We start from the raw sequence: 15,130 nt of genomic DNA, 5'->3' as shown, positions 1-15,130 counted from the left end.
CTGGGCCTTCAAGGATATGCAGAAGTGTGAGAGAGTATTCAAGGCAGGAGGGGTGGCAGCTGGAATGGCACTGAGGTATACAAACTTAAGTCATATTTTAACATCAGCCGAAAGACCTGTTTGGCTAGAATAGAGAGTGGGTTAAGAGAGTAGTGAGAGGTAACCTGGGTCAGGAAGAAGGATATGGTCCTGGCTCCAGTTTTGTATCATAGGGTCAGACTCACAGAAGCAAGGATACCTTTTAAGTCTAGAATTAATTAAATTAATAATTATTAAGTGCCAACTACTTGCAAGATTCTAGGTGAGGCACTTGGAAGTACAATGATGAAATAAGACACAGTTTAAGGAGCTTATAATTAAAAGTGCACCAAAAAGCAGAGGCCCAGACAGTACTAAGAGCTGGGGGCTGGGGATAAAGAAAAGTCTTCATGGAAACGGCAACAGAGGTAAGTCCTGAGAAAAGGGAAAGATTTTAATGGATGGTAAGAAGGCCATTCCTGGCATGGGGAACATGTGAGCAAAAGTTTAGGTCTAGAGGGGGCAAGGCAAGAACTGGGGACAGTGGATGGCCCAGGTGGCAGCAACACAACCTGTGAAAGAAAAGAGGATGAGCCAACACTGGAACTGAAGGTTAGAGCCAGACTGTGGAGGGCCTTGGATGATAGGATCAGTCATTTATGCCATGTCAGCGGTCAATGGGGAGTCAAAGGTTTCTGATCACTAGAGACATGTAATATAGCGGTGTTGTGATAGGAGCACTATTACAGGAACCACCAAGCTGCCAATCCACTGTCAATCCAATTAGGGAGGCAGAAATGACTACATTCAGCAATCTGGACTGGCTGAGTGTGTTTCAGGGATGGCCAGAAGGTGGGAGGAGGATTTTTGCTTCACTAATGAAGGTGTTTTCATCCCCTGCTGGTGTTCAGCACTTGCTTATCTTAGCTATATGCAACAGCTGATTAAGTGTGCAACTTGATGATGGTGGTTACACATGATATTTCATGCAATCCTCACACTTTTGTGAAATATGAATTGCATTTTAAAGGGAAATGAAGTAACTGCTCATGGTTACAAGGAGTCAGGGCTGCGACTTGAACCCAGGTCTCTCGTGCCTGCTGCCTCTCTTGATAGATGCTCAAGTCAAGGACTTCAACTCAGGTGACCAAGAGAATCTCCCTGTCAGCTGAGATAACCAGATAGGAATCTGCCACCCAGAGCAGTTTCTTCTCTTTCCCTGCTTAAGTTACTCTCTACTACCTCCCCTTGAAGTTGACTTGGTCACTGTAGCTATCTTCCTTAACCCAGCCCAGCTCAAGGGGTGTCCTCCAAGCTTTGGTGAAAAGATGAAGGAAGGCGTAGCTATTGCTCTCCGAGGAGATGGCATCAGTCTGATATTTCCACAGTCTCTTTGTTCCCTTCCCCCTCTTTCTTTCAATCATTAAACCAAGATGCCCAACGCAGCAGCCTCCATCTAAGAAACGTGTCCTAGTTTTTCCAGGCCAATGACTCTCGAGCTCTCTCTTCTCTCTACGTGCCAAATCAAGTCAATATCCTGCCACCTTATCAGAGGCACAAGGTGCCTGTGACCTTTCTACATTCAGGATGAATCCATACCAATGTGGTTACAAAACTATTCGCAATATCCTAGAAGCTTACACTGTATAATACTCAAAGTAAATCCAAAGAGGATACAGAAGATCAGAAGATTTAGAGCCAGAATGATCATTTAACCCACTTTATAGATGAAAAACTTGAGACCTGGAGAGGGAAAGTAACTTGAACCAAATGATAATAAACATATACATATTGTTTTAGAGTCCAAAAAAGGATTCACATAAATTATCTCATGTGAGCATCACAACAACCTTGTAAGGTAGTTATTACAGATCCAAAAACTGAGGTTCAGAGAAGGGACTTGCCCATGGTCACAGAGGTAGTGAGTAGCAGAACTCAGCTCCCCCTGACTCCCAGTCAGATGCCATTTCCCACACTGCCTTTTTTCTCTCCCCATCTAGGGAAACAACTTGACTCCTAAACTAAAGATGAAATACAGAAAGACCTATGAAGAAAAGGTAAATCTGGGTAAAGAAGGATTTTTTGTAGAGATGAGTGAAGATCTGTTTAAAAAATAAAAATGGCCTTGATGATCACCTGCATTCCAAAAAAGGCTGCTTCTCACCTTGCCCTGAAACAGCTGGAGGAGTACATCCTGTCTCCATCTTACAGCACTGAATCCTCATGTGCAAACAGTACAATGTTCATGCTCTGGGCCCTGACAGAGAAGTATAAGCCACCATAGGGGTGGAGCCACCATTTTCTGGGGGTGGGAGTAGAAGATAAGACACACATCAATACCCAACTCAGGATGGTATGTACGATCTAAGACACAGAGTTTGGGTGAGTGAGCAGCCAGATTTGACCCTTGGGTTGCTGGGAGTAAGCCACTGGCTCATGTGTCTTCTGGAGGGAGGCTGATCGACACAGAGGCTGCTTACATGCTGAAGGGTCAACTGAGAGTAATGTCACTTCTAAGAGGCTCAGGCAGCCATGCAGTGAATTCTGGGATCTGAAAAAAGGCAGAGGTGATAGAGTAAGAGGAGACAGGTATCTATTCCCAGGGATGAAAGGGAGAACAACACTAGGTTTCTTCCTACAGGGAACTGGAGGGGGTTTCTGCTTGGGGAGGGAGAATTACACCATAATGTAGGCTTCCCTTTTTCAAACACCCTCACCTATCCCCAAAGATTATTTTTCTACCTAGCCTCTTGAAGACCTTCAATGAGGAGGAAGCTACCACCCCTGGAGGCAGCCTAGCTCCCAACTGTAGGAAATTTTTTTTCCTGACATTAAGCCTATATTTGGCTCTCTTCCAACTTTTACTCATTGCTCTACCACTTGACAGTTCCTCAAATACTTGCAGACAGCTATTAGTCTCTTCCTTCCTCCAACTCTTCTCTTTTTCAAGCTAAAGACCTCCAGTTCTTTCATCTGATTCTCATATGGCAATGGACTCAGAGCCCTTCACCATCCTGGTTTCCCTCTACTGCACATTTTCCCATTTTCTGGCTTATCAATGTCCTTCCTAAACTCTGGCACCCAGAACTGAACATGATCCTCCACTTGTGTGTGGTCTGACCAGGGTAAAGTACAATGGGGCCAACAGCTCTGCCTCCCTCAATGCAGCCCAAGATCACGTCCGCATTTGTGGTTTCTCTATCACAATGCTGACTTACACTGAACCTGCAGTCCACTAAAACCCCAATTTTTTTTTCAGACAAACCTATCTTTGCCATCCTGTACTTGTGAAGTTCTTTGTTTGTTTTAACCCAAGTTAAAAGGTTGAGGAATCAAAAGTATGAGGAAAGCAAAAAGAAATTGGAGAATTTTAGCTCTTCTTTATGCCTATAATTAAATTCTATTTTACTGGCTTCAGCCCAATGTTCTGACCTATCAAGATCTTTTGGGATCCCAGTTCTGTCATCTAGTGTACTAACCATCCTTCCCAACTATGTGTTAATAGCAAATTTGATCAGGATAGAGTCCATGCCTTTATATAAATACTGATAAAAATGCTAAACATTACAGGGCTGAAGAAATCCATGGGCCATTTCACTGGAGGTCTCCTTCTAAAATGACATGGAATCACTAAATAGCATTCTCTGAGTCCAGCCATTTGTTTAGTTCTAAATTCAAGGAAGGCTCTGGCTATCTGTGACCCACTGACTCCTCTCATTTGCCCTGAACAGTCAGTAGGTTGGAGGATGGACACTAAGCAGGCTCCCAATATCTATTCTGGGGAAGGGGTCAGTAAACCCCAGTTAGAAATGATGTCATTAATCTGGAACTGAATATAAAATTGAATTTGAAAATTTAAAAAAAAAAAAAAGAAATGATGTTATTTTTGAGGTTTTGGCAAACCAAAGAGAACTCTGCAGGCTGTGAAAGGCAGAGAGGAGGAGATGAGACAAGAGCAGTATTCCTTAGAGGATTCTGTCAGGAGGCTGGTGAGACTGGCCCAGGATATACTGCAATAGGGAAGCCTGGGCACCAGTAAGGCAAAAGCCCCACACTTGGAGCCACTATTTGGGTGTGAAAGAAGGGACATTGCTCCTGGCTCAGAAGGAGGCTCACTGGCTGTACCCACTTTCTAGCAGAGTACAGAGCATCTTAAAGGAAGAAGAAACAACCCAGCCCATATCTGGGAAACTGTACCACAAAAGTACCAAATACAAAGCTAAATGGTAATGTTCTAAGCACAATGTGGAGCTGTTAAGAGTACCATACCAGGAGAAGAAGGTGGAGAGCTCAGGAGAAGAAGAAAGAGAGCTGCTTTCAGGGTCTGAGACAGGAAGCAGACTCAGTATAACAACAACCTGGAGGGCTGGAACAGTATAGACTTTGGAAGCAACTGCTCTGTCTCCATTACCTGGAAAAGCCAGGCTGAGGGGCAGTGGGAACAAAATCTGAAGAGAGATCCCTCTGAGTCCTTTTCCTGCACACTAAGGAGTCATTCAGGTTTTCTGTTGTCCTTGGCTTTCAGTTTTCAGAATGCTCAGAAAGGCAAGGCCAACTGAGAGGCTAAGTTACTTACTACCTGCCATCTTTACTCACTCAACTGAAACAGGAAGATGGAAGCAGAAGCCCTAGAAAAATCTGCCATTAGGATGAGGGGAAGAAGAGAGGAAAAATGATCAGATAGAGGGATAAACGTACAATGGAACAAGCCTGAAGCTGGGGGTGCCAGTCAGACATAAAAAATGGAGACTGCATGATGTTGGGGACAGAACACTAGGCTGTAGAGTCAGAACACTTGGGCTCTAGTCTCAGCTCTGCCACTATGTGTTCTTAGGCAAATCACTTTCCATCTCTGGGCCTTGGTAAAATGAAGAGATTAGAGTAGATAGTTTTGGGTTTGTGCCATAAGAGGTTCTGTAGAAGGAAATGAAGATTGAGCCTTAAGAGGAGAAGGCTCCCATAGACAAGTACTTGGGAACTTTCATGAAGAAAGATTTTTTTTTTGTTCTCTTTAACCTCACTGGACAGAACCAGGATCTATATATACAAAGAGGTAAATTTAGGTTTAATGTCAGGAAATCTTCCTAACAATGAGGGCTAACCAAAAGTGGAACGGAATGCCTCCGGAGGTAGTGGGCTTCCCCTCACTGGATGACTACGTGTGTGCTGTCGGAAGAATTTGTTTTCAGAAAGGGTTTGGCCAACATGGCCACTGATGTCCCTTCTAACTCTGAATTTCTGTGACTCAATGCCTGAAGTTCCTTCTAGTTCCATCATTCACAATTCCAATCTCCCAGATTTTTTTTAAAAAAGTATTTATCATGTTTTAAAGGCTATGGGGACCCAGAACACCCACCTCTTTTCCCCTTGTTCCCCTAGGGCCTCTGATACACTGGATGGAGGTCCAGTTTTATTAGGACTTTAAATTCTTAGAGGCTGAAGAGATGGGTTCGATATTAGTACAGTTAAGTGGATTCAGAACTGGCAGGTTCTTTCATACTATGTTCCAACCTATGACACCTCCTCTTCTATAGAAAAGGATATTCCTTAGATGGTTTAGCTAAGTCCCTCATTACTTGCTCTTCCCTGGACTTCATAAAGGGCTTCTTTTCTTCCCTGATGTACTTACATAACATTGTACATTATTGCTATCTGTCTTATCTTTCTATTAGAGGGTTGAGATCAGATCTTAATCTAAACTTTGGATTTGTCCCAGCACTTGCTCTGCACAGAGTAGGCCCTTAATAAATAAACGGTTGAGTACTGAACTAGTAGTGTGTAAGCTTCATGAATATATTTGCTTACTGAAAGTTCAGTTCTCCCTGGAGTCAGGAACATGGACTGAATGACCTAAGATCCCCTCAAACAACCCACTACCTCAGAACCATCCATCTGCCTCATTCTTCAAGTCACAGCCCTCCCTCCCCTCAAATTATATCACATCCCTTAAGATTTTCCAAGAAGTCCATTGCCCACTGCCACCCTAAATCAACTAGTGAGTAAAATGCAGGAGGAGTGATGGCGGTGGGGGTTGCTTCCCTTTCCTGTCTAAGACAATACAAAACCACTCTCCTGACATACTCACAAATATCTAAGAAACAGAGATAACAACTTGAAAATGTTCCATGAGAGAATCAATCAGCATGGCAAGTTTAACCAGAAATGACCCCCCGCCAAGGCAGTGACAATTCAGAGCGTTTCTGAACTCCTTCCACAATGACCCCTTCATGCCCATCCAGGGCTTCTGGACATTGACTTGAGCACAGAGGGTGAGAGCATGTGCTGCTTCCATTTTTGTGGCATTCACACACTCATGTCCCAGGGTAAGAGGCAGGCAAATTCTGGGCGTGAAGCCTCACCCTTATTAAAAATAACAATAATAACATTACCTGATATTTAAGGTTTGAAAAGCACTTTACACACAATATATCACTAGGACTCTGTAACAACACCATGAGGTTGTTATTATTGTTATTGTTAATTAATTAATTAATATTGTTATTATTAACCCCATTTTACAGAATAAAGAAGCTGAGAATCAGAGAAATTCAATGATTTGTCTAAATTCACACAGCTGCTAAATATCAAAGGCACAATGTGAACCCCAATCTTCCTGACTCCTAATCCAGAGTTCTATCCACTGTGTCATGTTACCGCTGTGGGGGTAATGAATTTAGGAAGCTCTTCACTGGTTACCCATGAATCAGTGAAATGTTAAGGGAGAGGATAAAGGCTGATGGCAAAGACAAAGAGCAAGGCCACAAGAGCGGGCAGGATTGCTGAGAGGAACTGCAGTCCTCTGATCCACCCCCCTCACTGCTCCTCCCCAACAGATCATGAACAGCGACTTAGGTTAGAAATGGGAAAACATCAGTACTTCCTGACTTCCAGGGAAAGGGACAGGATACGAGACAAGCCAAGAGCCAAACCAGAATTATTATGACAGAGGGTGCATAACAATGCTTTAAACAAAGAATGGTTCAATAATTCCAGATTCTCGGGCAGCGAGGCAAAGACCAGGATTTTTTTTGGGGGGAGGAGGCTCACATTTGTCCACGGAATTTCCTCACTAGTAGGAAACTAATCTTACCACTCCGTTGTAAAAAAACAGCTAATAAATACAACTTAAAGCAGGGTCAATATATATTGCCATAAAAGTGCTGGGACAAGGAAGGGGGCGGGGAAAGTACTGAGGAAGCAGAGAGGAACGATCTCTCCAACACAAGGCGGAAGATTTATTGCTGGGGACACACCACAGAAAGCAACCTGACAGCATGTAATGAAGAAGCAGCCAAGTTCCTGCCTTCAAGGAGTTTACAACCCTGAGGAAGAACAAGCTGCGTTGGCCTATCCTTGTAGCCTCCTGAGACCCAGTGACTATGATACAAGGCTCTATGGACACTGGGGTTGGAAAGGAGAGATGGCTCTCTTCTCTGTAAAGGCTTTATGAACAAGGTGGTAACTGTGCCAGTCTTCAAAGAAATGGAGAATCTCGATGGAGATGAGTACTCCAAGGAGAAGAATGGGACAAGAAGATGGAAGATGCGTTCAGAGAACAATGATGAAGCTAAGTGGCCAAGAGACAGGACTAGATTTCCAGGTTAAGTAAAAACCTTTATTCTGCTGCCAATATGGAGTCTCTGAAGGGAGGGACATGATCAAATTGGTACTTTAGGAATCAGTTAAGACTAACTGTAAGGTAATAAAGGCCTCAAATAAGTTGGAGATAGTGGGAATAAGCAGATATTCTAAAAGAATAATTTACCAGACTGTCAGGGTCAAGAAAAATGGAAAAGAAAAAGAAATTACTCCATAATTTCAAGTCCTGGAGATCAAATAGTGGAGCCACTGAATAGAAATATGGAAGTCATGAGAAAGAACAGGCTAGGGAGGAAAAGTGGTGAGTTCAGTTTTAGACATGAGGTACCAATGTGGCATCCAGGTAGAAATATCTAGCAGGCAGTACCACTGGTACTTAAGATAAAGGTAAACTGTGGCTAAAGATTTGGGAGTCATCTGAACAATGGTGACAGCTGAAACCACAGGAATAAATAAGATGTCCAAATTAAGAGTGTGGCAACAAAGAATGGAGCTCCATGGGCCTACATTTAAGGAGTAGGAAGGAGAGAAGTCAGCAAAAGAAAGTGAAGGAACGCTCAAAGGAGGAGAACCATGATCATGTGCTGTCACAGAAATCAATGGAAAAGAAAGTCTCCAGAACTGAGGGGCTGGTCAACAGTATCTCCAGGGAAGCATCTTTACATACAGACTCTTAAGCTCTAGATCCTAGTAAGGGCATGTTCAGAACCCACACGGTGGGTAACATTTCTTTTAAGGTTCCCAGAACACTTTACTGGCATTCATTCATGAACCTTACAAAGGGGGCACATCATAGAACCTAAGAGCTGAAATGGAACTTAGTCAGTCCAACCTCCCTTGAAATTCAAGAACCTTTTCTGTATCATCTCTGATAGCAGTTATTAGGCTCCTGCCTGAAAATGTCCAATGATAGAAGGCTACCTACTGCCCATAGTGGGACAGCTCTAATTGTGGCAAAGTGTTCCCTTCTACTAACCAAAGTCTGCCTTTTATCCATTGGTCCTAAGTCTTTCCTTTCATTGCAAATCTCTTCCCAATTCTGTTACCCCAGTGTTTTTGCTATCCTTCCCAGCTTTGTGCTATCTCCAAACCATGTATTTTTGTTTTTGACAAAGCTATTGGTAAAGATGTTGAAAAAGACAAATCCAAGGACAGAGCCTTGCAAAAGGCCACTGTTACATCTTCTTCTCCTGGCTAACATGATTATTCTTCAGGCAGAACTGGCCAATCAATTCTGAATCCACCTAAATGTACTAGCTTACTCTCTACATTTCACCATCTTTTTTCTATAACACTCTCACTTTGTGCTTCAATGTTGATGACAGAAGCACTTTTCAAACCTTAATGCACTATACAAATGTGAACTACGGTCTATAGCATTTCTTCCTTCCTATAAAGGAGAAAAAAGCTTTGGTGGCATAGTGGAAAAAACACAATTCAGTCAGGAGATTTAGTTTCTAGTCATGGCTGTCATTAGTGTACTTGCTGCATTTGACTCTAGGTGAGTCCTTTAACCTCTAGGGCCTCAGTTTCCCCTCAGCCAGAAGTTGTGATTATAGGACTTTGTATTTTTTTCTTAAGCATTTACAACCCCCTACTACATGGCATAGTTACATGCGAATAGTTATTGACAGCATAGCATGGTACAAAAAGCACCAGGTTTGGAGTCAACAGATGGTTTTGAATTCTGGTTCTGACACATTAAAGCTTTGGGAACATAGACGAGTCATTTAACCTAAGACTCAAGTCTCCTCATCTGTAAAATGGGAATGACAATATTTATACTACTTACCTTACAGAGTCATTATAAGTGAAGAAGCTATAAACCTTCAAATGCTGTTTAAACCTGAATTATTACCTTTACAAATTTTGAACCAAAAAAGAACATTAGAGGATCTCATCTAGTTTAACCCTCTCATTTTTAGATGAAGAATTTGAAAAGAGTTTTTAATGTCTCTATCATGAGAATGTCTTGTTCATCTTTGTATCATTCTTAGAGTGCCTTGCACAGCACCTTGTAAATAAGGTGCTCAAGAAAGGTCTGGAACTGAATTCAAAACAAAATTCCTGAAGCTCATATGGGAGAAGGCAGATCATGAATTAAGGACAAATATTTACCATATGATGAAAAGTTTTGCCCTACTCCAAGAGCTGATAGATTTTCAAAAACATTTTAATGTTGGCTTTTAGCTCTTTTGTTTCCATGCTGGCCCTCTCCTGGGTTTATTTTTAAGGTCCTAGATAGACATCTTGGTCAACAAATATCTGAAAAACATAAACTCCCAAGGAAGGCAAGGGAAAACTAGGGTGGTTGCAAAAGAGTAAAAGGATAAAGAAAACAGGATTTAATGGAATCAAAGAAAGGGCAGTCTGAATATTAAGGAGCCTTCTTCATTGCACAGGTTGGGGTGGCTTCTGAGAATGGCAAATTGCATATCCTTTCAGAGATGGTTGATGTGTTTTGGTTTTGCTGAACTGCTTTTTTTTCCCTCTCAATTTTTGTTAAAAGGCTTTCTTTCACTGAGAATAGGAGGAGTGAGAGGACATATTTGTAAATAAATGACGTTAAAGAAAAAAGAATCAATAAAGAAATTATAAGAATTCAGTCATGAAAAAAAGCTCCAGGAGTCCTAACAAAATCAGGATACCACATGGTCTCCTAGCACAAGTCATTTAAGTGACACTGAACTCAGTAGCTACTAGCATTTACACAGGTCTGACAACAATGGCTGAGAAGCAGCTGGCATACCTATTCAGTGACAGTGCTGGTAATTATATTGGTGATCTCATTCTGAGGCTCCCAGAATCACAGCACAGAAAGGAGAAGGAAGACTTATGCTAATATGGATGAACTGGAGAAACCTGAAGTAATGAAGTGACTTAATGATGACAAGCCTGAAAATTTTGCCCAGTTTGGAGAAAACTCTTACACATACCCTTTCCCAATCCCTTAATCACCAGGTAAAAGAAAAAAACTTAAGACCTCTTGAGGAACTGCTGGTGTTTGCTGAATGTTTAGACTAACCATTTAGAATTTGTGCTCAAGTACCACATTTTCTCTTTAGGGCTCTGTCACTCCCCAATGACACTTTATTCCTTAAGTCCCACACTATCTTCAAAATTACTACCCACTTTGCCACCCAGAGCAAAAACTGCAGCTCAGCCACACCCATCTGCCCAGTAACCAAGGACACAAATGGAACAGAAAAGCCAGAACAGGAGGGCAACAGGTCTCTCTGAAAGAGATGAATGGGAACACATCATTTCGTCTCACTTCCTGAGAGCTGGATTGTAACAGCACATTCAGCTCAGCCGCTTCCTTGTCCCAGGGCACGTTTTGCTCCCCAACTGGGTCCCTGGCTCTTGGCCTTTTGGAAAAGTCAGGAATTCTGATCTTTTTCCTGGATATCTTTTAGGAATGACTGACCAGTCAATTAAGCACTGAGAAAGCAAACTCTAGTAGTGGTAGCTCAATCACCTTTAAAATGGCTTATAAAGGAGCACTAAAACCTTCCAGACCAGCTACTCCTCTCATTCTCCCTACGCACTAAGATAACCTTCCTCCACACAGGTACACCTGAAAATGAAGCCAGGATCTCTTCGGCCAGTCACCTAGACCTAAGGTCTCTGCTGTGAGGAAGAGTTAACAAGCACCTACTATCTAAGGCAGAAAAAACCCAGCTGTGGAGGAGGCTGCTGGAGTTGAACCGAACCTGATACAGTCCTCCAGAATCCTGTATCTCACATAAATGACTTTGGAGCAGTTATCTCAAGAGCTCTCCTCCGGAGAATCCCTGCTGAGCAATCCTTTCAGCACCCACCAGGAAGTACTTCCCACCCACAATAATCTTGCTGCCTGGCTCAGTTCGAGATTCTCTTCCCCTCCCATTCCTCCTTGGTGTACAGGTTGAGTGAATACCTTTCTCCATTCAGGCTGCCTTCCTGGGTCGACAAAGCCAAGTCTGAGATTCCCTGGGCTGTGTCCCAAGCACTACAGGGTTTGGCTACAGTTAGAGGAGGTGCTTGCTAACACTTCCCTGTCTGGGCTGGGCCAAGCACTATCGACAACTCACCTTTGTAACACAGTCAGCCAAGTAATTTATTCCAAAGATGGCCAGAGAAAGCACCATCTGCCTGAAGAGGCTATCGGCTATCTAAGGGGGCCAGTGACAGAAAACTGAGAGGATAGCTTTTTTTCTCTTCCTGTTTATCAGCTGAATCTCACATGGCTGGTGCTATTCTTCTTGGTTTCTAAGCATAGGAAATATATAACACTCTAAGTGTGGGAGGAGATAAGCTATTTCTAAATGTAAGCCCATGAAACTACTATCAGATTCTTCTAGATCTGTGTGCCTCCAACAAGGCATTTAACATTTTTCCCCTTCTGGAAAAATTGTAGTAAGATTTAATAACTGTGGCACATCATGAGTTGTTTCTCAGATATTTAACAAGATGTTGTACAGTCACTGTGCATGCCCTCTCCCCCTTTCTCCCACCCCGTGAGCCACTCCATCAATAGTTCGATTTTACCATTAGGCAAAGTGTGGTAGATATAGTTGGGGCCTAGATGTGGAACCCAGTTTTCAGTCTAAGGTTGACAAATGAATTCAAGTGAAGAAGTAATTCCTTCCTAAAGTTGTCCCCCCAAAAAAGTCAGCGAAAAGGTTCCTTATAATACCCATATGTGCAAAAGACAGTAAATGCTGGAGCTGTATTCAAATCCAGGTCTCCTGTCATTCAATCCAGCTCTCCTTCCTATACTTAATGTTGCTTCCCTTCTATTTACAAATACATAAACATAGGATAGTTGTAAGTAGGTTGTGGCATATTCAACAATGACTTCTGTGCTCAAAATGAAAAAAAAAAAAAGACATTTTCAAGTACATACCTATAAGAACCAATGAGTGAAGAAAACAGAGCCAGCAAAACAGTAACAATGTAAGTTAATACTAAAAGACAAAAGAATTCAGACCAAATGCAATGATTTCAGATGACTAATGGCTGAAACACATTTCCTTAGGTTGCTTCCTTGATGCATACACATACACCCAAGCATCCCTTATCCTCAAAAAACCCACACCTTGGGGCAGCTAGGTGGCACAGTGGATAGAGCACCTGCCCTGGATTCAGGAGGACCTGAGTTCAAATTCGGCCTCAGACACATAACACTCACTAGCTGTGTGACCCTGGGCAAGTCACTTAACCCCACTGCCTAGCCAAAAAAAAAAAAAAAAAATCAACCCAAAAAAAACCCCCAGACTTTCCACAAAAAACCCACACCTTATCCATACATCCTCAATAGCTATTATTCTATATCTTTCTCACTCATGGATAAACTTGAGAAAACCATCTACAATCAGTGCCTCTACTTTCTTCATTCTCCTCTTAACTCTGTAATTTGGCTTCCATTCTCATCATTCAACTAAAACTGCTCTCTCCAAAGTCACCAGTAATCTCTTAACTGCCAAATCTAATGGCCTTTTCTCAATCCTCATCGTATTTGATCTCTCTGGAACCTTTAATGCTGCTAATAACCTTCTCCTGGATATTCTCCTCTCTCTAGGTTTTGGTGGCAGTACTCTATTTCTTTCTATCCTAGGCCCTATTCTTATCTTCTATGCTACTTTGCTTGGTGAAATAATTAGCTTTTGACATCTCAACCTGGCTATCACATACACATCTTACACTCAACATCTCCAAAACAATTCATTATCTTTTCCTCAAAATCCTCCTCTCTTCCTAACTTCCCTATTACTGTCAAGGGTACTACCACTGTCTCAGTCACCTCGGCTTGTCAACTAGGTGTCATCTTCCACTTTCACCCTCCCTCCCCATCCTATCTGCTGCCAAGTTCTATGGATTCTACCTTCTTAACATCTCTGGTAAATGCTACCCGCTGTCTTCTGACAATGACTCCACCCTGAAGGCCAAGTCCAGGGGTGGGAAACCTTGAGGTGCCATGTGGCCCTCTAGGTCCTCAAGCATGGCCCTTTGACTGAATCCAAACTTCACTGAACAAATCCCCTTAATAAAAGGATATGTTGTGTGAAACTTGGAGTTGGGTCAAAGATTCACCCAAGGACCTAGAAGGCCACATGCGGCCTTGAGGCCCAAGGTTCCCCACCCCTGGTCCAGCCCTTCATGACTTCACATCTGAACTATTACAATAGTCTGTTGGTTGGTCTCTGCCCACTCCACTATCAAATCTGACCCTTTCACTGCCCCTATTCAACAAACTCAAGTGACTTCCTATTATTTCCAGGATTAACTACAAAAGCCTCATTTTGACTTTTAAAGCTCTTCATAATCTGGTCCTTTCTTACCTTTCCAGTCTTTTTATAATTTATTCTTCTCCATAAGCTCTACAATCCAGCGACACTGGTCTCTTTGCTGTTATTCACAAAAGACACCCCAGCTTGAGATTCTATTTTCACTGGCTGTCTCCCCCATACCTGGGAGGCTCTTCCAATTTGTTTCTACCTCTTGGCTTCCTTCAAGTCTCAGTTAAAATCTCACTTTCTGCAAGAAGCATTTCCTGGTCTCCCTTGAAGCTAGTGCCTTCCCCTGAGATTTTCTCCAGTTTATCCTATGTACAGCTTATTCGTTCATAATTATTTGCATACTGTCCTCCCCATCAGATTGTAAGCTCCTTGAGGGCAGGAACTATTTTTTGCCTTTCTTAATACCCAGAACTTAGCACAGTACCTGGCACATAGTAAATGCTTAATAAATGCTTGCTGACTTAACTTTATTAGGGAAGGAAACAAAATGCTGGCTGAAAGAGTTTCCAGGCTTTTTTGATCTCAAAGTGGTTACTGATTTACGTAATTTATTAGAAAATAGGAATAGCCTGTATCAGTGGCTGTTATTTCCCACTTTCTGTTTCTGATGTCATTTCCCATTTTGAGGGGTTAAAAGTTCATTTAAAAAGGACTGACAAGGGCAGTAAGGTGGCGCAGTGGATAGAGCACTACTGGCCTTGGAGTACAGAGGACCTGAGTTCAAATCCGGCCTTAGACACATAACACTCACCAGCCTGTGACTCTGGGCAAATCACTTAACCCCAATTGCCTCACCCCCCCCCCAAAAAAAAGACAAACAAAAAGGGCTGACAAGAGTTGCCTTAATTACATACCACCTCTAATTTTTTTTACTCTTCTAATTTGGTGTTAATTTTGCACACAGAAAGCCAAGTCAGAAATGATTTCCATGCTGGTAACCATTTGTTTCCATATTATCTATTTCTTTTTTTTTTTTTTTAATACCAGTCAGTGTTCACCAAGTCCAACACTTTTTTTTGACTCTTTTTGAACAAAGTATTCATGAAATGTGAAGAGGCTTCTGGTGTAATCTGTAAGATTTTGGTCTCCTTCTTTCTTTATTCCTAAACCATGTTATCCAACATATTTTTGCCAAACTCCACCATATTTCAGCCCATTGTCCACTAAATTGTTAAACTGATCTTCCTAAAGCACAAGTCTGACCATGTTATTCCCTTTTCAATAAACTCCAA

General features: G+C 42.2%; 1 protein-coding gene across 10 annotated transcripts in view; it reads right to left on the bottom strand.

The window, feature by feature from the left end:
* Positions 1-15,130, bottom strand: part of PPARD (peroxisome proliferator activated receptor delta) — a 70,445-nt gene that overhangs the window by 21,597 nt on the left and 33,718 nt on the right. The window contains exon 1 of one of the 10 annotated variants that reach the window (XM_027876302.1): positions 11,537-11,603. The exons of the other annotated variants lie outside the window; for them this stretch is intronic. The gene's annotated coding sequence lies outside the window, so the exon portion shown is untranslated. Of the gene's footprint in view, positions 1-11,536; positions 11,604-15,130 lie in introns of those variants that run through there. 10 annotated transcript variants of the gene reach the window in all.

The sequence above is a fragment of the Vombatus ursinus genome, unplaced genomic scaffold (genome assembly GCF_900497805.2).
Source record: "Vombatus ursinus unplaced genomic scaffold, bare-nosed wombat genome assembly UNPS02014811.1, whole genome shotgun sequence".
Lineage (NCBI taxonomy): Eukaryota > Metazoa > Chordata > Mammalia > Diprotodontia > Vombatidae > Vombatus > Vombatus ursinus.
The sequence above is the reverse complement of the archived record's forward strand: the minus strand, read 5'-3'. Positions and strand labels throughout refer to the sequence as shown.